Source organism: Chenopodium album, chromosome 21 (assembly GCF_948465745.1).
Source record: "Chenopodium album chromosome 21, dcCheAlbu1.1, whole genome shotgun sequence".
Lineage (NCBI taxonomy): Eukaryota > Viridiplantae > Streptophyta > Magnoliopsida > Caryophyllales > Amaranthaceae > Chenopodium > Chenopodium album.
In genome coordinates this window covers 28,952,849-28,976,380 of record NC_137854.1, presented here as the reverse complement: position 1 = coordinate 28,976,380, position 23,532 = coordinate 28,952,849, and the positions used below count along the sequence as shown (strand labels likewise).

The following is a 23,532-nucleotide window of genomic DNA, read 5'->3' as shown; positions in this document are numbered from 1 at the left end:
TTAAAATGTTGCGTAATACTTCTACCAAAACCATATGCTTTCAAATACCCATGTGTATCTTTGCCAAGCACCTCCTGAATAATGTTTTCTCATTAAGACCTTGCTCTCTTTGTTCCTTTAATTTGTTTATCTCATCCTATGAATAAACAATATTAAGTTAGAAGATAAGATGCTAAATGTTAAATGGAAAATAACAAACATAAAACTTATAAACTTACTACTGCATGAGTGTTATTTGCCAAATTGATTGCATTCACAGCCTTCTCAGAATTTAATTTTTAGTGGTTTGGAAGCTAATGACATTTAGTTATGTCCAATAGAATTTAATTTTCCATGTGTTCAGAATTCAGCTAATAAGAAAATAACAAATAAAAAAAAACAGAAAATTATAATTAGGTGTGTGTGCAGGAAAAGGGCGCGGGTGGTGTGCAGGAATGCTAGGGAAGGGGGGCGTGGGTGGTGACGTGGTATGCAGGAATGCCAGGGAAGGGGGCGTGGGTGGTGACGTGGTGTGCAAGAATGCTAGGGCGAGGGGGGCTAGTGTACAAGCAGGTAGGCAAGTAAGTGGTAGGAGGGAGTGGAGGTTGTTATGTATGAAAGGACTAGGTTGGGGTGTAGGATATCCAGGGAAGGGGGGCTGGTGTGCAAGTAGGGAGGGGATGTAGGTATGTGCAGGCAGGTGGCATCTGGCAGGAGGGGGTCGGGGCAGGTGTGCAGGCAGGGAGGGGGCTGGTATGCAGGAAGGGAGGGGGCTAGTGTACAGGTAGGGCTTGTGTGCAGGTCATAGAAAATGCAGCAACAGCAGGGGAGCACTCTCCACCCACAACAGCCTGCAACACTAACCACTTACAGCTGCAACATATGCTTGTCTCATTAGTTTATTTAGTGTAGCCTTTTGAGCTTTTTGGAAAATGATAGAATGTAGTAAAGGTAGTAACTAAGGCTTGATGTGACATCATAGAGTATTGTAGTCCTATATATGGCAAGAATCAAAAGTTAAAATTAGAAAGAGTAGTTATTACATACAATTTCTTGTCTAGTGCGACCGAAGCTTTTAGTGCCATTATAGTGAGGCATCTTCTGTTGTGCCCTACTTTCACTTGCTTTTTTGCTCTTCTCCTACAATAAAAAGGATTTAATCAATAATATACGTTAATTATATAAGAATAAAGATATACTATCTGTGTATTTTACCATAACTGCCTCTTCACTCCAATAGTCAACCAAGAACTTCCATTCCGCTTTAGTCAGATGACTAGGCTTATTTTTGAGACGTTCTTCTTTTGTTTTCAAGTTTTTATCATTAAAGTACTTTGATTTCAATTTGCTCCTAGCACCTCTGAATAAACGTTGTGCATGTTTCATAACACACTCCCGCTTATTTTCAAGGTCATCAAATGACCACTTCTCCTGCAAAAGACAAAGATAAATTAATTATTGCCCATACATCAAGTTGACAATGTTTCATTGTTAATAAGAGAAAAAAACCCCATAAACATGTTTATTATGATAACATGTTACCGTGATGCAAGCCCACAAATGGTCTAATGTTTCAGATTTATAATCGTCCCAACATTTAACTTGTACCGAACATATAGCTTTATTTCGAACTTGTTGACCCAAGAAGAAAGAAAATAATGAAGCATTATCACCAATAGCCACACCATCATCGTCAAACTCCACATTCAGTTTTTCCCCAGGAGGTAACAGGGTAAGCTTTCTACAATATACCGTTCCTCTTTTTTTTTAGCAGCACCTGTATCAAGCATAAGCTCACTAGGTAGTGAATTGACATGAATATATATGTTTTAAGGGATAATAAAGTCAAACCTGATGAAATGTTAAGGTCCTCATTCTCTGGCACAGTCATGAGTTCCTTGTCGTTCAATGGTTCAGTATCCAAAGATGCATCTTCAAGTTCAAGTGGTTGAACAATCTATCGTCCTTCCTCATCATAGCCCCCCTCAGCGGTGTAATTATTCTCCCTTGTTTCTCCAATTTCTTTATCGTTTTCTGTTTACATGTATAGAATAAAAACAAGTCTTTACTGAAGTGATAAGAAACGATTGGTTTTGATTGTTGTTGAAACTCTCTGAGTGATGATATTGAATCTATAGCATCCACAAACTTTCCCATGAGTCTGGTTAATTGAAATTTTACTAATTCATAACAAAACCTATAACCGATTTATTAACTGATTTATTGTTTGCTTTATTAACTGATTTATTGTTTGCTTTAATAAAAATACAGCTATGTGTAATGGAATGGGTCAACGGGGATGAGGTATCCGAAACTATAGTGCAAGCTCCAGGGGATAATGTGGGTGTTGATTTGGATTTTTTGGAGGATTTAGAGGCTGTTTTAGAGGTCATAGAGGCTGCCAATGCTGCCACGGATACCACAGGGGGCTGCTGCGTCTTCTGGGAACAGTGCAGTCCGCAGCCAGCTTGCGGTGGACAACACTGACCGCAGCCAGCCTGCGGGTGCTCCTGCCAGCAACTCTGCTCATTTGGTATCATTGTTGAATAATAAGGGTTGCAATTTTGTTCAATATGCGTGAAATTGATAATCTGATTTTGTTCAATGTAACCAAAAAGCACCTATCTAGTTCACTCATATTACATGAAATATACTCAAAAATAAAAAAATTAAAATTGAAAACTTAGATGGTTTAATGGTTGGTGTTATGATCTAGCTAAAGGTTTGGCAGCCTGCTTTTTGACATGTGTAATGAATTAACATAAATAATAATATTATTATTAATACTTAACAATAATAATAATAATAAATAATTCAAAATATAAGAATTAGCATTTAATAATAGTATTAATAAATAATAATAATAGTAGTAGTAGTAATAATAATAATAATAATAATAATAATAATAATAATAACAATAATAACAATAATATTAATAATAATAGTAATAATAATAAGCGGGACAAGTATGGGGCGTTTGTAGGGCTATTGACTATGATTTTCTTCCTTTCTCCTTTTCTTCGTTGGAGGAATTAGAGAATGATGCTATTGCGTTGCTGAAACGGGTTCAGGCGCTCACTAAGAATCTGGATATTGGTGCTCGTGCAGCTGCTCACATTTTAAGCAAGATCACGTTCGCTATAGCTAGAGGGGTGGGGGCCCATATTATATCTCGACTCCCCATCAGTTTCTTGTAAATTGATTGACTTTGTAGGTTTTTTGAAATTTTTATATTAATAAAAATGATAAAAATAATAATAATAATAACAACAACAACAACAACAACATTAATAATAGTATTTATAATATTGCCGAAATCTACTCTGCTCTGCTGACCCCTACTCTGCTCTACTCTGTCCAGAAGCTCAAAAGAATAGGGCCTTACTTATTACTCCTTCTGTTTTTAAATACTTGCTCCATTTCTCCATGCGCGGAGTTTTAGGAGAAATTAGAGAAAATAATAAATGGAAATTTCATGAAATGCCCCTGAGTAATTTTTTTATTCACCAAATACCCATCAAAACTTTCAAATTCACCAAATAATCCTGAGTTTAAAAAAATTTCACCAAATGCCTTAAATGACTATCGGCGGTTAACACCGTTAGTCATTAATGACTAATATGCCACGTGGCAGCCTCTAATTGGTTGTTGAAATATAAATAAATTAATAATTAAAAAAACTTTAAAATATAAAAAAAACTTTTAAAAAAATTAAAAAAAATACCCCCACCACCCCCAAGACCCACCCCGCCCCACCGCCGTCGCCGGTGGTCCCCCTCCCCCTAGCCAGAACCGGCGCCGGTCGCCGGCGAGGCCTGCCCCCCAACCTTCGACACCCCCTCCCCTACCCCCAACCCCCTCTCCCTCCGTTTCCCCTCCCCTTAAACCCCTCCCCATCCCTCGAAAACCCCCCCCTCCTTCGCGGCCGGCGTCCAAACCCCCTCTCCGGCGCCGGCGAATCTTTTTCGCCCCACCCCCCGCCATCCCCACCCCATTTCCACCCTAAACCACCACCCAAAAAACTGAAAAACCCCCAAATCAAAACCCTAGATTTCGATTTGGGGTTTTTTCGATTAAGGGGTTTTTCGGGTTTTTTGAGTGGTGGTTTAGGGTGGGGATGGAGGGGGGTGGGGCAAAAAAGATTCGCCGGCGCTGGGGAGGGGGTTTGGACGCCGGCCGCGAAGGAGGGGGGATTTTTCGAGGGATGGGGAGGGGTTTAGGGGAGGGGAAATGGAGGGAGAGGGGGCTGGGGGTAGGGGAGGGGGTGTCGAGGGTGGGGGGCTGGCCTCGCCGGCGATCGGTGCCGGTTTTTGGCTAGGGGGAGGGGGACCACCGGCGCCGACGGCCGCTGACAAGGGTTGGCTTTGGTAGGGGAAGGGGTGGTTGGAGGTAGGTTTAATTTTTTTTTTATATATATTTTTTTTTTGAAACCATTTTTTTAATATTAATTAAGTAATTAATTAAATTAATTGGTTAATTATTTAAAAGAGAACCAATTGCAGCATGCCACGTGGCATAATTAACCTTAATGACTAACGGTGTTAACCGCCGTAAGTCATTAAGGGCATTTGGTGACATTTTTCTTAAACTCAAGTGTATTTGGTGAATTTGAAAGTTTTGATGGGTATTTGGTGAATAAAAAAATTACTTTGGGGCATTTAATGAAATTTCCGAATAATAAAATATGGAGGTAGTGGGGTGGGTAGAAGGATAAAAAATTGTATAAATCAAAAGTAGTGGAGAGAATTGGAGGAGAGAGAATATATGTTGGGTCCACTAGGTGAGAGAATTTAGTTTAATATTGTAAAAACTTTCCAAATAAGGAAATTGAGCAAGTATTTAAAAATGGCCGGAAAAGGAAAGTGGAGCAAGTATTTAAAAACGGAGGGAGTATTAACCATGGATTTTTCCGAAATATTTATTATACAAAAATATTTATATGATTTTACGAAGATAATTTAATAAGTATACTTTATAAAGATTTTAATAAAAAGAGTCAAGTTAAAATTTTGTCATAACCAAAAATCGGATTTTTAACCTTTAAAACTATGACCAAAATCCCGAGCCAAACACTTACTTTTTGGTCAAATTTACCCAACTACCATCCATCTACTTCTAACTACATAGTCAAAGTCAAAGTCCATGGTCAAAGCCCAAGTCAAAGTCCATTTCTTATTCCTAAAGCATGACCAAAGTCATAAACAACCTCTACAAACTTGAATACTTGACCCCCAATTTGTTGACATCATCAATAGAGTTCTCAAACTCTATAAATTATACCCAAAGTTCAGCCATTTTAAGCCAAACGTCTCTTGCTCTTAAAACTCCATCCTTCTTTTCTTTTTTCTTTCTTCTTATGCCTCTCATTTTTCGCACTAGTTCAGCCCGTATATATTCTCAAGTCATTTTTCAACCACTTTTGATCATTTTTAGCCTTCTGCTATTTGAGACAAAGTTGTTCATCTTGACAAGTACTTGAGGTTAGGCTCAAGAATCACCCAATTCGGAGTTATATACTACTTCCTCCGTTCTTTTTTACTTGACCCGCTTTGACTTTTACACTATTCACCATTCTTCCTTTGACCATCTTTTGTGAATTACATGTAAGTAAAAACACAGTCATGTGGATCCTTGTTAGATTCATCTCAATAAGTACTATCATATGTATAATTTCTATAATTTTTATTTGTGAGGAATTAAAGTTATTGGTCATTAAAGTTTTGTATAGGCAAGTGTGATAAAAGAAACAGGCCTAATCAAGTAAAAAAGAACGGAGGAAATATGAGATATGACCTTTACAAGATTTGCCTCCTTCTTTCTAACGTGAACCTTCCCGTGAGCTTTGCTACTTTAGATTGTTTTGCGGTTAGTCTTCTAAAACTTAAATCTATTTTCAAATTTATGATTTTTATAAGGTTTCATATTTGATGTATATTTAAAATACTCCATATGATGTTTATTCCAGAGATAGCTCGTGATGGTAAATCTAGGTAGAATAATTGTAATTAAAGATCAAGGTACGTACTCGTGGCTAGATCTTTAAATATGTGATTTTATACAAATGTGTTTTGTATTTTGAACGATGAACTATGTTTGAATGTTGAACAAGGATTTATGAATGTTTATGAAATAAATATTGTGAAATGTTTTATTGTTTGATCTTTTGAAATAATTTCAATGTTCTAATAAGTTGTTTATACACATGCTTGAGTTAAATTAATTTTAAAGAACAAATGTTATTGAAATCCCATACATGGGAATTGAAAGGTTGATTTATCAAGGATATATATTGGATTTTTATGACTCCCACAATGTGGAGATAAAATTGAAGACTATGGGCTATGAATGACCTAATCTTTCCCCTTGATAGCACTATATAAAGGAGTTACTAAGCTAGCTTGGGGGGTGTGTACACTTAGGTGGAAAAATGATTTACGAAAACATTGATCTTCCATTTCTATTGGAATCTGTTTTGAAATTCGTTGGTTTTTAAATGTTGATAATTTTTGGAAAGTTTCTATACGTTTTTAAACGTGAAATTTCTATTTATGGAAGGTTTGAATAGTTATTATCTACAAATGCTAATAAATCTTACGAAAGCATGTTTAATTAAATAACTTGGTTTTACGTATCTAGCATTGGTATGTACTTAGCGTTTTTGCTAATACGTATTTCTCTTTTAGTTTGGCTTGGCCCTACATACTTATCATTATGATAAGTAGATAGGTGATGATGACTCAAAGTGATCTAAATGTGGCATTAGGGATGAAGGGAGATAATCATGTAGTCTAGGTTTCATGGTTGATGTTTTGTATGAAGAGTTCTCATATGGTTCAATTTTGAAAGCTATTATTACTATTATAATTATTAATATACAAAAGTTAAGTATTTATTTCTTCCGGTGCAAATCTTTGTTTTTTTTACGTAATCACGTGGCGGTAATATCCCTAAGTTACTCTCCAAATCATGTTTTATTATAATTATTATTGAAGATGAGTAATTTTGGGGTGTTACAGGGTACCAGTGCGAAAATTAGGAGAATTTGCAGGGCCACCAACCTGATGCCATATCTCTCTTGCTGCCTTGCAATCCCTAAGGATGTGCAAAGTATTTTCTTCGATGTTGGGGCAAAGTTTGCAGCAAGGGTCCTCTGTTAAGGACCTTTTGTATCTGTCTACATTACTCATCACTCTATCATGTAAAACAAGCTAAAGAAACACCTTAATCCTTTGTTGAACTCGTAATCTCGAAACCAAACTCCAAGACCCACCTCATGCTGATCATTGTCATGCGGCCTAATTATTTATAAAGCTAACTTTATAATGAACTTCCCTTTTGAACCCCCATTCCTGTAAATTAAGTCACCTCTATGAGGGTTTTTTACCATTGCATGTGCCTCAATTTCACACAAGGTATTTTGAGGTAGGAAGTCTGCAAAAGAGACCACCTCCAACCTTTCCCTTAGGCCCACATTTCAGCCGTGGTTGCACCCTCTATGTCCATGAGAATGTTTGTTATAACTAACTCTCTAAGAGTCTTTGCACATGCCCATCGATGGTCCCAAAAAAGTGTTGAAGAACTATCACTGACTGTCGTTCTAGCCCCTTTTGCAATGACACAGACATTTTCTGTAATGCCTTTCCACACATTAGACATATTAGACTTAGTCTCAAATATATCCACATGACACCGACCCTTACTAGGGGTGAGCAAGACCGGGTACCCAATTGATTTTGATGGACCGGCCCGGCTATACCGGGTCCCAAATTTTTGGAACTAGTCTTGGAATCGGTTATACCGGGTCCTAAATTTTTGGACCCAATCTTTGAACCGGTTCCAAATTCGGGTACCCGATTGCTTTTCTTTCCCCTTCATTTTTAGGGGTTCATTAATTCAATACTAGCATTTTGTCTCAATTTAAATCCAAGAAGAAATAGCTCAATTTTCTTAAACATGGAAAAATAACTCGAAATCTCGGGATATATAAATCACCAATAATTTTTTTTTTTTTAAAAAAAACAACAGAACATTTACATGAAATACATTAACAAAGTAAGCTCAAAATTTCAGAAAAAGCAATTTAAAATAAAATTATATTATCAACAAAAAAAATAAGAAAAAAGAGCTTGATAGGAGAATCAGAGTGGTGACAAGTGAACTCCGACCGTGAGAAAGCTCCCTTCAATGAGATCCATGATGGTGATTGTGACGTGGCAATTGGTGAAGGGGTGAGAGAATATGTGATGGAGGATGTGAGATCTTTGGGTTAATGTAATGAAGTACTCTTAGGCTGCATTGAGAAAGAATAGTATGATGAGAATATGTTGGGTTGGGCTTGTGTTTAGCTTGGGCTGAAAATATTGGACACAAGTACTACTATTTAACAAGGTCAGCTCTATAACATTTTATCTCAGCTCTACAACCGGATACCCAATGGATACCGGGTCCAAAAATCATGGACCCGGAATTGGAATCGGATCTAACCGGGTCCTAAATTTTGTACCCGGAATTGGAACCGGCGAAAGCAGTTCTGGGTTTGGACCCACCAAGTCCAAACCGACTCCGGGTCCAAAACCGGGTACCCACAGTTTTTTCTCACCCCTAACCCTTACAATATTTGCTTCTCAAGATTCTCAACCAAAGGGTGTTTGGTTTGGTTAACACTCACCATCCAAGCTTTGTTAAAAAAAGCCGAGTTTACTTGTCTCGAGGACCTGATACCCAAACCTTCTGTGTCCATCAGTTTTTGGAGATTTTCCCAAGAGATAAGATGAATTTTGCGCTTCTCCTCATCACCTCCCCAAATAAAACGTCGAGTTCCTTTGTCAATGTCATCACAAATTGTTCTCGGTATCCTAGCAGTTTACATTGCATAAGATGCCATTGTAGTAATAGTCGACTTTGCAAGAGTTATTCTTCCTGCTAATGACAAGTATTTATTAGACTTCCATCCTGGTATTTGCCACTGTAGTAATAGTAAACAATTTTTTTGACAATAGAATAAACAGGCATGTAGTTGATGTTTGTTTGAAAAAAAGTGATCAAATCAAGTAGATCGTAATTTTGTTAAAATAAAATTATTATTTACGAAATTAGTAGTCATATAATTACAACTAAAATTAATTATTAATTGTAGGCGTCTTTCGAAGTGCGCCTACGTTAAGCATGTGGTGAATACGCTTGGCACTCATAAGAAGTGGAAATTGACATATATACGATTAGGGACAAGGAAAGTAGGGAGCCGCCAACAAGTTTTTAAGGAACTTGTAAACAGTTCATGGATCATAAAATGCAACCACGAATAAGGGACAACGATAGGCAACAACGATTGACCCGTGATGGTTACACCCCATTCATAATCCATGAGATTACTAGCTCCATATGGTTCGTAACCATGAAAGGAGGATCGGGGATGATGGTACGAAGTGAGTCATGGAGTCACATTCGCCCGTATTGGCCTCTACTCGATTCTTATTGTTAAAAGCATTCCTGTGATCTCAAAGACATACAAACAAAATATTCAATTCGCTCCAAACTATTATTATGCTAAATTGGTTGAATGTTAATGCAACATAAAATTCTAAAATATTGTGATAATTTGATTAAACAACAAGATTTAAAGGAACCTAAACCGGTTGTCCAAATTATCTTATTAGGCATGATTTTCAATAACATATTCCCTTTAACATGAAATATGGTGATCAACAATAAACAATAGAATAACATCAGTATTAGAAGCAATCAAACAATAAATAAATCGTTAGTTAAATCAAATCATAATAACCCTAATCATGATACTAGTAATAAGAATAAAAATAAGAGTAATTAAGTGATTAATTACTCACTTTCCGCGTTTTCTTGAATTGCTACATCATGAATAAATTGTTAGTTACTTCAATAAATAATAAATCAAATGAAAATTAAATTAAATAAAAAGTAGAGTTGATTTGGTGCAAACCCTCAGTTGATTCTACCTTTCACGCCTTGGTTTAAGTATAGAACTTTGGGTGTTGTATGGACCCCTTGGATCTTAAGGGAAGTATTATGAAAGAATATGGTGGCTAGGGTTTAGGCTAGAGCAAGAGAGAGAAGAGAGAATTATTTGATGTATAAGAGAGGACGAGAGAATTATTTGGTGCCTCGAACTGCAGAATTGAGTCTCGTATTTATAGAGGAAATGCACAGGGGGATGCATGGAACCCTAGAAGTGATAAGCGCTGCGGAAAAAACCCTAATTGGGCACCGTGTCATGGTAATGTCCACCTTGGCACGATACACAACGCCGTGTTGCGGTGTGCAATATACCCAAAATCACGTCTAGATTCATAAGCGCGTGAAAGAAAACACGGAGAAGACACGTGGAAGCACCGTATCACGTTATGTGTACCGCAAAACGGTACATATTACCATGTCATGGTACAAGGCACTGTGACACGTCAGCTTTTGGCGCGACGCGGTATATATGCCGTGACGCAGTAATCCCAGTTTTTTTTATGCGTTTTAAAATCTATGATAACTTTTGATTCGTAACTTGAAATAAGGCATATAATATACCGTTGAAAAGGTTATCAAGTCTACTTTCCAACCCAATTAGAATCAGGTCAAAATATTTTGTATATTTTAAGATATGACCGTTTTAGTGAAAGGGTGTCGGCTTTGGGTCGAGTTTAGTGTTTCGCTCATATCTTCTTCGTTTTAAACCATAATTGGGCTTATGATATACCGTTGGAAAGATTATTGAAAGACATATCCAACCCACAAAATCAGTTCAGCTCGGTTTTGTGATGTGGATACGAAAAGTGAAAAGTAAGTTATGGTGTTGGGAAATGGGCTAAGAATTGAGTTGGTTTATGAAATGTATTGAATGGAAACATGGATAAAGCACTCCAAAGATTAGAAAATCAACCCAACCAATAATGACGGTGAAAGTTCGTTCATCACCGGGTTTGGTTTTGGGGAGACATTTTTAGGGGTATACATTAATACACTATAAGGTAATTAAATATGTACATATATAGTCATTAGTTAAGATAACGATATACATATATTAAAGGTATATACAAAGTGAAATGAGATATTGTATTTTAAGTGATTTAGGATAGGAAGAGAATTGTCTTTATATAGAGAGTGTAAACTATTAATTTATTAATTAAATTATAATGAGTGTCCTTAAAAATTATTATAGTTTGATGTGAAATTCCCAACCAATAAAGTAATAAAAGTGGATGGTAAAGAGATATTTTCAATTAAAAAAAGTAATTACAATACATGGGAAAGAGAAATTGAGGGATTTAAGAGTGTAAAACATTAAATTAGTCAAAAGTTGGCATAGTTTTTATGGTAAATGTTAGGGTAAAATATGAAGGGGGCTTAATAAGGACAAAAAAAAATGAGGGTACAAAAGTTTTTTTAATGTATCTTAATAATTATGAAAATATGAAATGTAACTAACATTTAGGGATACCCAAAATTACAAAAGTGACAAACAAAAGGGGACGGAGGGAGTAAAACATTATAAATCAAAGATTTCAAGGGAGCACCATATGCAAAACTAACAAATATTTCAAGATAGCACCAAATGCAAAACTAACAATAAAACATTTAAATGTGTTTAATTAGTTAACAATATTACCCTAAGGGCCTGTTCATATTTACTGAACTAAGCTGAACTGAACTGATTGGAGCTGAACTGAAATAAAATAAAATGAATATTTTATGAGAGAGGAAAATTAGGAGTTGAACTGAACTGATTGGAGTTGAACTGAACTGATTGGAGCTTAACCGAACTGAACTAAACTGAAATTAAGTAAATATGAACAGGCCCTAAAGCATACAACAGTTTCATATTTAGAAATACTAGAATACTAGAAATACTACAAAAATGGTTCCAATCGCCCTACATTTAATCATCATGGTGCAATATTATATATCGAACAAAGAACAAAGTAGTAGCAACTAGCCCTACAAGAGCCGAAACTTCAAGTTGAGAACCTGAGTTAGGCTTGGTCATTGGTGTTGGAGAGTCGACTTTAGGTGCAGGTGACTCGGCTGAGGGTGCATGAGACTTGGTGGATGACCATGTGAACCAGGTGGAAGCGCCACTGGAGGTGCATGCGGAGATATATATGACATCGAAGATCAAATGTTGTCCTTTACTACAATGATCTTCATATCACTGATGAAGTAGATGTATCCTGGACGTTCGAGCTTTACCACAGTGTTGCCATAAGTGTACATAGCAGTGGCGTTGGTTTTGTTACAGTGGTAGTAGCCATATTTGTCAACTATTAGATCTGAATCATTATATAATATCAAATAATTCTTATAATAAAATATAATTTCAGTACAATATGTCTAAATATCTTACATTATTAAAATTTTACATTATTAAAAGGGATTATATGATTAAAAATTCGAAAAGTTTGTCTTAAACTTTTATCACACCATCTGGGCATCGCCCGACCGGTCCACGCAGCCTGAGCACAAAACAACGACACTTGACATTCCAGTTTTTTATCAAGTGTCACGCCACGTAGGCGACAAATAGATTTTATTGTGACACATATGATGCTAAGTAATCGAATTTTGGATAGATTTTTTAAGATGAAAATGTTGTATAGAGTTTTGTTTAGGGTAATTTTACCCCGCCATGTGGACCACCCAGAGGGCGACAGGTGTCAGCCCAAGGATGGTCCAAAGTGGACCCATCCCTGCTTGACACGTGTCATCCCAGATATTTGGGGAAATGACGGCCTTCAGGCCCAAATCCCGAGAAAGCCGCAATGCGGCGCAGCCCACCACTGATTAGGGTTCTGTGACCTAATCAAGGGCACAATTCCCAAGGACCCTATAAATAGGGAGATTCCCCTCTTTTGGAGGGCACGTTTTTCCATTTATTACAAACTGTCCCTTTGATAGAGACAACTGAGCTAGAAATCCTAGTAGATCCCCACCTAAATTTCCGCACCTTTTTCTCTCCTTTCAAGTTACTAACTTGATCGTCGGAGGCGGAGCACCTACCAACAGGTGTCTCCGTTTGTCTTGCAGGTACAGGCCGCTCCGGACCAGTCTTCGAGCTGTAACTCTCCCGAGGGACAAAAACACCCAAAACATTTGGCGCCGTCTGTGGGGAGAGTACCTCAAGATGGTTCAAAGTTCTGTACCAATTCTCAACTCTACTTCTCTACGTCCGGTTACTCAGGCGGGTAACCAAGAGGACTTGCAGCCGGTTATTCAACCGGAAGGTTCTGAAATCCCTCAGCCTCCGCCTCAGCCTCAGCCAGAGGTATTCACTGAGGAGGAGGAAGAAGAAGACAATGATGTGGAGACCTACATCACCAAGGATGGCTCCCTCATCTCTAAATCCATTCATTCCAAGGATCAACTGGAGCGAAATCTAGACCAGGCGGGCCCAAGCAGGTGCCCCTCTGGAAGGCCAGAAGGGGAAACCCAGAAGGCTAAAGGTCAAGCCCCAATCACCCGAGATGAGCTCATGAAATTCATGACCTCTTTCAAAGGTGAAATCAAGGCCATGATCAACCAAAACAAGGCAGGCTCTAGCAAGAGTCAGCCGGCTAAAAAGACTCCCAATGATGGGAAGAAGAAGAAGCCGGTCAAGGACAGGCAGCCAACTCCTCATCCAAAGGAGAAGGCAGCCGCAAAACTTGACTGGTCTAAGATTCTGATGCCCCGGCGACCCCAGCCGGAGGCCCAAAAGGCGTCTACCTTCGATGCAAGACATGTCATTAATCGGAGGAGACAGCAACAGTCTAAGTCAGCTTCTACCTCAAGCTTTCCAGACAGCTTCAAGGAAGCTTCTGCAAGGAATTCTATGTCCTTGCACGAGAGTCGGACAGGCTGTGAATCCGTCAACACCGAACCTCAGCTCGTGATAGGGTCTATGCCATACGCACCCCAGGCGCAGTATGGGCAATATGGCCTCCACTTCATGCAGCCACCTCCATTCGGAGGTCAGGCGGCATATACCAGTGTCCAGCCACTGGACTGGCAGTTGCGGCTAATGAGGCTAGACGAACAGCCGTCTGCCTTTGCAGCCAATATAACCGAGGCGGCTCAGCCGGCCAAGGTTAAGAATGTGTTGGTGGGCACCTATGATGGTACCACAAATCTAGAAGACCACCTGATGGCATACACCAACCTCATGTGCTTGCAGGGTTGGGACGATGCCACCTGGTGCCGATGTTTCCCGGCTACACTGAAGGGCATTGCCCAGCAGTGGTTTGGCAACTTGCCAGCCGGCTCGATTGATTGCTTCAAGAAGCTAGCCTTCTTGTTTGCCACCAACTTCTCAATGAACATCCCTGCTAAGAAAACGAGCCTTGATTTGAGCACCGTTAAGCAGGGTGAGAGAGAAGGGCTACGCTCATATGTCAGGTGGTTCAACCTGGTCAGAATACAGATCCAGGGACTGTCTGACGAGGTAGCTTTTACAGACTTTTTCAAGGGTCTGAAGGACGGGTCGACTTTTAAGTTCAACCTCGTCCGAAAAGGGGCATTTACGCTATAGGCGGCCTTGAGGGAGGCGGAGAGCTACATACAAGCTACCGACCTCTGCACGCCTGGTAGCCAGTCAGACTCCAAGAAGTCTGACAAACAAAAAGAAAGCCGGTCAGCTCAGCCGGGTAATAAAAAAGAAGAGAGCAAAAAGAGAAAAGAAGTCTGGGCGGTTAGTGATTCTGACCAGCCGTCCCAGAAGAAAAAGAGAGAGTTTAAACCGTACGTCCCCAAGTACGAGTTTAACAAAGACTGCAACTCCATCCTCATGGAGGTAAAGGATCGGCTGTCTATTGAGAAGCCGAATCCAATGAAGAGTTCCGTCCAGTCACGGAACAAAAATAAATTTTGCCAGTTCCATGAGGAGGTTGGCCATGACACCAACGACTGCTTCAGTCTACAGCGGACGTTGGACCGTCTGGCTGACAAAGGGCTTATAAAGTCCTACATTTCTAAGTCCCCAGCTGGGGCAAAGAAGAAGAACAAGGGTCAGTCCTCCAAGGCTACCCCCCAGCCTACTAGTAGTTCGGATACCGACAAGGATCCGGTCTACACCATAGCAGGCGGATTTTCTTGTGGTGGCCCTACCATCCGGGGCACCAAGAGCCATCTTCGAAAGATGGACAAGGATGATGATGATGAACAGGCGTCTGCCAGCTCCACCTTCCCAGACGTCCTCATAACTGAGAAGGACAGGGGCAGCGTCCGCCGTCCGCATGACGACCCGATCGTCATTGAATGTAAGGTTGCCAACCAACTGGTTGGACGGATCCTTATTGACACCGGCAGCTCGTCGGACATTATCAGCCTTCGGTGCCTGCAGAAGCTGAAATACAATGTTAGCAGCATGCATCCGGTAACCCACCCCTTGGTTGGTTTTGGGGGTGGGATGGTCTACCCAGCCGGCAGGATTGACTTGCCCATCCGGCTGGGAGAAAAAGGCCAGGGACGACATATTGTCGTCAGGTTCTTGGTCGTGGAGGAGTTGACCGCCTACAATATCATCCTTGGTAGGCCAACCCTCAACGAAGCCAAGGCGGTGATCATCCCGTCTCTCATGCTCATCAAGTATGAGCGGGATGATGGCTCTATTGGTTCCCTGAACGGGGATCAGAAGACGGCTCGGGAGTGCTACCTCTCAGCCGTGAAAGATACTGTGGCCCCAGACGGCCAAGAGAAGGAACCAATAGACCTTGACGATGTCAAGGATGCCAACCCTGCCCCACCAGCCGTTGGTAAGAAGAGAAAAGCGCCTCTGCTGGTGGAGGTGAAGAAAGAGAAAAAATAGCAATCACTGACCGGGGAACGGTCAGACGAGTTCCGTCCCCAACCGGCTGGTGAAAATATTGATCTTGTTCTGGACGACAGCCGTCCAGAGCTTACTGTGAAGGTTGGGAAGGTTGCTTATGCTACTCTGGGTGCAAGCTTGCACCTTCTGCTGAAAGAATTCAAAGACATCTTTGCCTTTGAAGTGGAAGAGATGCCAGGTGTCAGCCCGGATCTCGCTGTCCACAAACTCGCCGTGGATCCCAAAAAGAAGCCCATCCGGCAAAAGAAAAGAAACCATGGCGAGGAAAGAAGTCAGGCGGCAGCTGCCGAAGTCAAAAAACTGCTAGACGCCAGGTTCATTCGGCCCTGTAATTTCCCCGAGTGGGTGGCCAATGTGGTCCTTGTCAAAAAACCGAATGGGACCTGGCGCATGTGTGTTGACTACACAGACCTCAACAAGGCGTGTCCAAAGGACAGTTACCCGCTTCCAAAGATCGACAGTCTGGTCGACTCTACAGCCGGTCACGCCTTGATGAGCTTTATGGATGCCTATTCCGGCTTCCATCAGATACCCCTCTGGAAGAAAGATCAAGAAAAGACGGCCTTTGTCACTGATTTGGGGTTATTCTGTTATATTGTGATGCCGTTTGGCTTGAAGAATGCGCCTGCCACCTTCCGACGGATGATTAATACAGTCTTCATTAATCAAATTGGGAGGAATGTGGAGGCGTACATCGACGACATGATAGTCAAATCCAAGCAACAGACGGATCACCTTGCTGATCTCCGAGAAACATTCACCACCCTCAGGCGGCATAAGGTCATGTTAAACCCCAAGAAATGCGTCTTTGGTGTTGAGTCTGGAAGTTTCTCGGATTCTTGATTGATCAAAGGGGGATAGAGGCTAACCCCGAAAAGATACAGGCGGTAATTGACATGAAGTCACCCCGTTCTGTCAAGGAAGTTCAGAGACTAACTGGTTGCCTGGCGGCCTTGGGAAGGTTCCTCAGCCGGTCAGGTGACAAATGCCTTTACTTCTTCCAAGCAATCAGGAAGAAGACCAGGTTTGAATGGGGAGACGATGCTGAGACGACATTCCAGAAGCTAAAAGAGCACCTGCACTCTCTGCCTAGGCTGGTCAGTCCTCTACCTAGGGAGACGTTGTACATGTATCTTGTCGTCTCAGATCATGCTCTCAGTGTCGTTCTCCTTGCTAAGCGAGACGACGTTCAGCTCCCGGTTTACTTCATTAGCCATGTCCTTAAAAATGCTGAACTCCGGTACCCCGTGGTTGAAAAATTTGGTCTCGCTTTGTACATGGCATTCAAAAAATTGAAGCCTTACTTTCTGGCTCATCCGGTGGTGATTTACACCGACCAGCCACTCAAGCGGCCAATGTCTACCTTGGAGTCATCCGGCAGAATGTTAAAATGGGCTATTGAAATGCAAAGTCTTGAAATCACTTACGAACCAAGAAAGGCAGTGAAAAGTCAGGCGTTTGCTGACTTCATTGTGGAAATGACCCGTTCGGCGGCTCCGGATAATCTTGATCAGGTTTGGAAAGTGTATGTAGACGGGAGTTCTACAAAGAACGGCTGTGGTGCAGGCGTAATTTATGAGTCTCCTAAGGGGGACAGATATGAGTATGCACTACGATTCAAATTTCAGGCCTCAAACAATGAGGCGGAATATGAAGCTCTGCTAGCCGGAATCCGTATGTGTAAGGCGGCAGGGGCAACAAAAATTGACGCCTACTCTGATTCACAGTTGGTCGTTAGCCAATATGAGGGAATATTTGAGGCAACTCACCCGGCTATGATCAAATATCTTCAGGCGGTCAAAGAGGAGGCTGGGTCACTTGAGGAGTTTCATTTGAATCAAGTACCCAGGTCTGATAATAACCAGGCGGATGCACTATCAAAGCTTGCATCCTCCGCCTGCCATGATACGCCTCGATCAGTCTTTTGGGAAGTACTTGAAAAAAGAAGCATCTATGAAGATCCCATTGGAGTCCTAGACCGAAGCTCTACTTGGATGGATGGCATCCGGGCATATCTCTCAGACGGTACACTTCCTGATTCGCCACAGGAGGCAGCCGTTCTGAAAAAGCGAGCTGCAAGCTTCGAGTTGAGAAATGGAGAGCTCTTCAAGGCGGGGTTTCTTAAGCCTCTTCTGAAGGAAGTTCTTGAAGACTTGCACTTGGGATTCTGCGCCTCCCATATAGGCGGCAGATCTCTAGCCGTCAGAGCCAGACGACATTACTTTTGGCCCACTCTAGAGGCAGACGCCAAGGAATTGGTGAGAAAATGTGACAAGTGCCAGAAATTTGGCAAACTCATTCACCGTCCGGCTACTGATCTGACGGCCATCCACAGCCCAATCCCGTTTGCAAAATGGGGCATGGACATTTTAGGACCTTACACGCCTGCACCGGAAAGCGTTACATCTTGGTGGCTGTGGATTACTTTACCAAGTGGGTAGAGGCTGAGGCGGTAAAGAACATCAAGACGTCAGACGTCATTTCCTTCATCTGGAAGAATGTTATCACCCGGTATGGGGTTCCTATGTCCATGGTGTTTGATAATGGTCCTCAGTTTGAGACTCCTCAGCTTAAAACTTGGTTGGGAGATCAAGGGATCTCAAGTTATTTTGCATCAGTCGGCCGTCCCCAAGCAAACGGCCAAGTTGAAGCCTTCAACAAACTGATCTCAGACGGTATTAAGAAGAAAATTGAAAGAGCCGGTGGCTTATGGGCTGAGGAATTAATCCATGTCCTATGGGCCATCCGGACAACAGCAAAGGGGGCAACCGGTGAAACCCCATTTCTCATGGTTTACTGTGCTGAAGCCGTCTTGCCCATTGAACACTATGAGCCGACTCTCAGAGTCATGCTATATGATGAAGAGGCAAACTGGGAGGCAATGCGCCTGGCATTGGACTCACTTCCAGAACGCAGGGGCAATGCCGCCTTGCGTCATGAGATTTACCGTCTGAGAATGACAAGAGTCTACAACAAGAGAGTACACAGGCGCCCTTTGAAAGTGGACGACCTAGTGTTACGGAAAATGGAGGCAACCGGTAGGGCCAATGAGCTTGGAAAGCTAACTCCTAATTGGGAAGGTCCCTACCGGATTTATGAAGAAGTAAGAGACGGCACCTACCGCCTGGAAACTCCAGACGGCAGGCGCCTGCCTAGAACTTGGAATGTAGATAATTTGAAAAAATACTATTTCTGAGATTTTGTAATTTTTGTAAACAAGAAGTACATTAATGAGAAATTGCCTTTTGTTTTCATTTTTGTTTGTCTTATGCTCCGTCTGAATCTCATACGGGTCACTTGTTTGTTTCTCTGAGTTTGAAACTTGGAAATTGAATTAACGTCTGATTGACGAGAGGCCCATGGCCAGATAATTAAGCTAAGCACAAAAACGCTTAGTGCTATACAGCCGGTCTCAAACAAGACCAGAGGCCAATGGCCGGACGGCTGCTTTCCCCATAAATTCGCCTGTCCCAACATGGACAAAGGCGTCCGGCGACACCCCTCCGGGTGCAATCGTCGCAGAGAGAAGCCAACTTGCTTACTCTACGTACCAATGCAGGCAGCCACAATTGGACGGCTGAATCAGCCATCCATAGCCGTCTGACCTGAACAGTCTAAGGAATGACCAGGTTTCGGATCCTGGATGTCCAAGGACATCAGTCGGCGACCGACTGCAGTTCTTACTTAGCGTTTTTTCGTCTTCAAATTGTACACATCCTCGTTTGGGGCAAAAGAGTTGTGCAATGGCTATATGAACTCTACCTAGACGGACAACACCGTCTAGCTAGAAGCTGAAATGCCTGTTAATGTACGGTTGTGTACTTGGTTTGGGGAAATCACTGTTGTGATTGATTGACGTACAAACGTATCATGCCCTTTGCAGCATCAGACATTCTCAAGTCAATCAACCAACTCCATTTGAAACCAACCACACAGCCGTCCAGGGGCAAGGACAGCCGCATACTTTTGATAAGTTAGGCAAAATTCGCCGCATGCTTTCGATAAGTTAGGCAAAAATTGAAAATGCAAAAAATTGAAAATGCAAAAAATTGAAAATGCAAAAAATTGAAAAGTGCAAACACAAGCGCAAAATGATCAAAACCGACTCAGTCGGTACATTCATTAATATTCCACCCAACCAAACGGCTGTGGTGGGGCAAATGTTATCCGGACTCCATCCGGGAAAAGAGAAATTGTTGTTGAACACGGCTCCTCAGCCGGTAAAGATACAAACATACTCGACACACAGGCCGGAAAAGCAAATCAATGGCATACTGCCGTAGAAAAAAAAAAAGAGGAGAAATTGGCACACAGCCGCTGAATTCATTGCCCTGCAGACGGTCCCTCCTGGCCCTTCTCCCCTTCTTCAGGAGCTTCAGTCTCTGGAGCTTTAGGCTCAGGCTCGGGATGCTCAGTTTCAGCCTAGGCGAGGAAGGACTCAGGCTCTAGCTCACCCTTCTCTCTCAAGTATATAACTTCATCAGCATACTTGTGAGCCAGAGCCCAGACGCCATAATCCTTTTCAGGATACAAGGCGTTCCAGGCGATCCTCATCATAGCCTCATTGTCAGCGGCCATCTCAGCAACCAGACGGTTTTGATCCGCCTGGAGAGTCGCTCGGAAGTTATCCTGAGCCTTGGCCGCCTCCTTCTCCAACTTAGCAATTTTGCTCTTCAGATCAGCATTCTCTGAAGAGACTCCTTGAAGCTTTTGGAGGTCTTCCTGGGCCTTCTTGAGGTCCTCCCTGAGTTTGGGGAGGTCCACCTCCGCCTGCTTTTGGGCCGTCTCGGCATCCTCAGCCCTTTTGTTGGCCGCCTGCAGATCCGTCTCCAGCTCTGAAATCTTGGCTGCCTGTGTCATTTGGGTTGCTTTAGTTTCAAGATCGTCAATTATGCACGAGTATAAAGAAACATTATCTGCGTCTGTGGCGGCCTGCTTGGCCCGTCTTACCTCGTCCCGTTTGCGGTTGTAAGGACGCTTGAGCCCGTCTACCCGCAGCAGAGCCTGCAAAAGCAAACAAGGTTAGTAGTGCAGGCGGAGAAAAACATGGAGAAAGCTATTGAAAATTGATCAAGTATACTACCTCAGCCAGGAGGGTCAGGATACGTTCAAGGTTGAACGTCTCAATCCCCGGGATAGTATCCTTATCCCGTTTGCTGACAGCATCCAGCATGGCCTTGGCATGCTTCTGGACGTTTGGCCAACGGGGAGATTGATCTGCACCATAATCAGCGTCAGATTGAGATACTAAAGCAGCGCCTATCTGGTTTCGACCGTTTGAGGATGACGTCTGCTGGGAGTGTGTTTTCACTCGCAACGGCCATCCCAGCTCAGGGGGGGATTCAAAAGGGTTCTTACCTGCAGAGCCGGCCAGGCGAGAGCCGCTGGCAGGCGTGGTGAACCCCCCGGTTGCAGATAGGGGGTTGGCCAAATCAAGACCAACAGAGCCGGTCACCCTCTCATTCCTCCCCCCTATCCGCATTTGTCTCCCGACTGGGGCGTTGGGAGTTGCAGTGGAGGTAGCCTTTTTTGAGGACTTGCTGGGGTTAGAGGCGGTGGTCTCCTCCCTAGCCCGTTTGAGTTTTTTCTCAAACGTCTTGTCCACCTCTCCTCCCTGAAAAAATAAAACAAGTTAATGTTAGCAGTCGAAGGAAGAAAACTTTGAAAGTAAACTCGCAAAAAGAGGTCAGGCATTTACCTTGGCCTTGAGCTCCCGCGCCTGGGCCTCCGCCAAGTCACGGCGGATCTGCGCAGAGGACCGTCTGGGGGTCTTCTCGTCTGGCAACATGTTCAAAGCTTCTTCTGCAAAAACAAAAAGGGAATCAATTAGTACATCATCAAAAACATTTCCGACATAAAAGTACTACAGACGGAAAAGTATTTAGGCGCATACGTCTGGTGAACATGTGCCCTAGCCCGCAGGCGGCTAGAAAGCATTCATCCCTGAGCCAGGCGCTCTTAGGGATCCAGTTCTTGGGGACGTTTATTGTCTCCCCGGTTGACAGTGTGGCGTCTGTGAGGCCGAAGAAGTCAGCCTCAATTATTTTGTCGAAGTCCTCATTCGGGATCCGGGGAAGACAGCATTTCCGACCCGGAAGGTCGGGCTTCTTATTGTATTGGCGGAGCTCGAAGTTCTCCCGCCTGGTGGGAGCCGTCAACAGATAGAATCTGTGCTTCCAGCCGTCGAATTTTGAGACCTTGTCCAAGGTCATCATGTATTGAGGGAACGTGGTTAGAGTATACCACGCTCTGTACCCGCCTGGGTTGCGGCTAAGATAATGCATCTTAGCAAAAGCTTCCCAGCCGGGGTGAATTCTTTGGAATTCACAGGCGGCAACATACCCCAGAATATTTGCCCAAGAGTTGGGGGTAAGTTGCCAGACTTCGAGGCCATAGACTCTCAAAATTGCCTTCACCGCCTCGTGAAGGGGGAAGCGAAGACCTGCCTTGAACGTCGCTTCATAACAGCCGAAGTAGCCGTTAGCGTTTCGTTCTTCGTCTGCCCAGGAAATGGTGCCGTCTGGGGGAGGCACCCTTATTTTCCACCCGTCTCCCATTGGGTGCATCTTCAAAAAGTTTTCAAGACCTCTTTCCATAAGGTCTCTATCTTTGAGGGAGACGTGGATCTTGAAGGGGTCGTCCTTCTCCTTCCATTTCTTCCTCTCTTCTTCCTCACTATCCTCAAGCGGAGGAAGATCGTCACTGCTCTCTGAGGAAGAGGCGTCGAGTCCTCTTCCCGTCTCCTCCCCAGATTGGGAAACGGAAGCTGAGGCGGCCTCCTCCCCGCCTTGGTCACACTCGTCCAAAAACGAGTCAGGAGGAGTTGGGGGGCCACGCGGAGGGGATCTCTCCGGAGTCGTCTGGTGTTCAGAGCCAGACGTCTCTCCCTCAGGCGTTTGGCCGCCTGAGCCTTCGCTTCTGTAATCAGGGTCTTGTGCCGTCTGCATTATCCGAGCCATTGTGTCCTGCACAGACGCGCAAATGGTCGGAATCCAAGCATGAGGGTGGTCCCAACACCCTGAGACGGCACTACCAGTCCTAGACTCAGCCGTCCCTGGTGAACGGCTGGATTCTACCCTAGGTTGTGCCGTGTGTGTTGGTGATGAATCCATTTATTGCAAGGAATATATACAAGCGGTAAAATGAAAAAAGAGCTGAGAGAGTCAGAGACGGTACCTTTAGATTTGAGATCTGAAGGTAGACGGGTCCGCTTGTGTTGAAGAGGCTGAGTTTTCTTAAACTTGCGCTTGACTCAGACGGGTGACTTCTGCTCTCTCTTTCAAGATTCTCTCTAAGTTTACTCTAAAATTTTTTGTGAAACGGACAAAAATATGAGGGTAAAACGGCTATATAAAGAGGGTAAATGAAGGGGTATTCCTTTAATTTACCCAGAAGGTGAACAGTAAAATTTTTGGCGGTAAAATTACCACCATTCAAAGAGTGACACGTGTCACAGATGCCACGTGGCGTGCCACATCACATCTGTGAGGGGCAAATGTTTAGGGTAATTTTACCCCGCCATGTGGACCACCTAGAGGGCGACACGTGTCAGCCCAAGGATGGTCCAAAGTGGACCCATCCCTGCTTGACACGTGTCATCCCAGATATTTGGGGAAATGACGGCCTTCAGGCCCAAATCCCGAGAAAGCCGCAATGCGGCGCAGCCCACCACTGATTAGGGTTCTGTGACCTAATCAAGGGCACAATTCCCAAGGACCCTATAAATAGGG

General features: G+C 42.9%; 1 long non-coding RNA gene across 1 annotated transcript; it reads right to left on the bottom strand.

The window, feature by feature from the left end:
* Positions 1-1,026: 1,026 nt before the first annotated feature.
* LOC145603149 (uncharacterized) lies at positions 1,027-1,752 on the bottom strand. The gene is made up of 3 exons (XR_014104696.1): positions 1,522-1,752; positions 1,195-1,410; positions 1,027-1,119 (listed from the first exon to the last, which is right to left on the bottom strand). It is a non-coding gene; the product is annotated as an uncharacterized LOC145603149 (long non-coding RNA).
* Between the last annotated feature and the right edge of the window lie 21,780 nt (positions 1,753-23,532).